Source organism: Macrobrachium rosenbergii, chromosome 42, assembly GCF_040412425.1.
Source record: "Macrobrachium rosenbergii isolate ZJJX-2024 chromosome 42, ASM4041242v1, whole genome shotgun sequence".
In the NCBI taxonomy this organism is placed as follows: Eukaryota; Metazoa; Arthropoda; class Malacostraca; order Decapoda; family Palaemonidae; genus Macrobrachium; species Macrobrachium rosenbergii.
In genome coordinates, this window is record NC_089782.1 from 58,775,138 (window position 1) to 58,777,637 (window position 2,500).

The following is a 2,500-nucleotide window of genomic DNA, read 5'->3' on the forward strand; positions in this document are numbered from 1 at the left end:
GTTTCAAAGCCAATCTGCGTTCCATTTATGGGAGTGAGGATGCATTGGATGAAGTTCTTGCTTTACGCAACATCATAAGACTCACATCTATGACTAATCTAAGTATAGCAGATAGGGCAGCTCTGATAGGAGATAGGCTCGAAGAGTATAAGGGACAGATTGATGGCTCAAGTTGGGTCAATGGTAATCCCCATATCAGTTCCAAATCGGTCTGCAGGTTATTCTACTTAACACTTGTAACAGCAATGTTACCTGAACCTTTGGTTAAGTGTTTTGACGAAAATTACAATCAGATAGCTCAGAATTAGATATCTATAGGCAAGTTCGGAAACACTTGTCCAAGTGTACAGATCTCGATCCTTCTCTGATTCAGGATTTTACAAAGCAAGAAAACAAAAATCATGCGTCTACATCACCGCAACAGGTTAACTTAGTCACTAATAATCCATCAGCAGTCATTTGTTACAATTGCAAAAACCTGGTCATGTGATAAATGAGTGTAGGTCCCGCTATTGTTCAATCCATAACAGTACGCATCATAAGTATAGTCATTGCAATGCAAGAAAGAAGAATTTAAACAGTAACACAAACATTCAAAACACTGGTAATGACGCTAAAAAGCAACAGTACCATGGGGAAATAACAAACATTACAAGCAGAACAGTAATGCAGGTCAGAAACAAGTACATTCAAATCGTTCCTCGGGAAAGCCAACTTCAGGCTCAGCAGTTCCAAACAATAATGCGTCAGTGAATTTTCCGAATGCCGGCGGCAGACAAACACTACATAGCCAGCTTAAAGGGGAGGAGAGTGATATTGGGTTATCATCACTTTTTGAATCAGATAATAAGTTTAATGTTCTCCAAGATATGTGTGAAGACAAGAATTTTCCAGAAATCGAGGTAGTGTCTCCCAAACATGCAGAGCACGGTCCGTAGATTTTTGCAAAATACACGCTATTATTGGCTCAGAAGAAGTTAGACCCACTTTGCATGCAGTTAGCTTAGAACACAAGCATTTCACCTTGTTTTTGATTCAGGTAGTCCACGTAATATAATGGATTTACGTACCCATCACCTTTTATTTTCAAGATTTCCCATCGAACGCTCAGATGTTCGTTTGTCAGAATAGGCAATAACGAATTAGATGTAATTGGTACATCTCAGATACAATACAGGTTGGGGCAACGTACTTTTACGGATACCTTTATCATAGTTGGCAATATTAATATGTACCCAGTAGTTATTATGGGATATCCATCAATGTCATTACATAACGTAATTTTAACACCCGCAAAACACGGAGTGTTTATAAAAGGAAATTCTATCGGTCTTCACACACATTGAAATCTGTTTTGGATCAGAAGGAGACAGAGAGTAAGAAGATAACGTATATCGAAGAGCCAGTCACTTGTCTCATAAGCGATGATATTGTTACAGCAACCCAACATAACTCTCAGGCACCCGTCCTTGCTGCGTTCGCACAAACCATCGAGCCAAACACACCATCGTATCTCACGGTCAAGGTTAAAAGAAAATTGCCAGGCTCAGAGGTTTTAATTCTTCCTGATACCTTAAAGATCAATGAGCTTTCAGTCACGCAAGCATTATACACAGTAAATTCTGATCATCGGGTTAACATTGAAGTTTTTAATCACTTAAATGCTGCTTTAACAGTACATGAAAATCAACATATTGTCAATATCGAAGCATATAAACATCGAAAACGCTATTGCATCATTAGACTTGCTGTCTCCTGCGAGCCATTCTTCTGATCACCATGATTTTCTTCTCCTCTACACATTAATTGCCGTTGGTATGTTGCTGGGAGCCGTAGGCGTAATCGTCAGCGTAATGTTTTGGAAAAAAGCACGAGAGATGAAGGAGACCATTGCGAAATCCGCTGATTCTCAAAGGTCAACGTTGGACTGGCGCAATTATATGTTCCGAGTTCAATAATGGAATTACTGGCCATTTTTTCATTAAAGCTCGAATACACAGAGAAAGACTGAAAAGGTTCTATTTTCGGTGGTAATATATGTGAGGAAGAGCTGAACATTTCTGGTGTTATCAATTATCTACATTTATTTCTTTAATAACCTATACTACATATGTATGTATCAATTGCGTGTAGTAGCATGTTGTTCATTCAACATTTTGCATTTAGTAATTTGGTTGTCCATACTGATTAATCTATCAGGATAACTGTTTGTTTATATAAACCTACCATATGGTTATTACCTTTGGATACATTTTTTAAGCATTGATTTCAATCTCTATCATTGCAAGTGTATTCATATAATCTGTGCACAAATGTTTTTACTTCGTATACGAATTGCATTATCATTTCAGAATTGCATTATCATTTCAGAATTGCATTATCATTTCAGAATTGCATTATCATTTCAGAATTGCATTCTCATTTCTGAATTGCATTATTTTATTTGATTTATCCGGATTACATTATCTATATATGATTTATATGTTAATCATTAGCATTG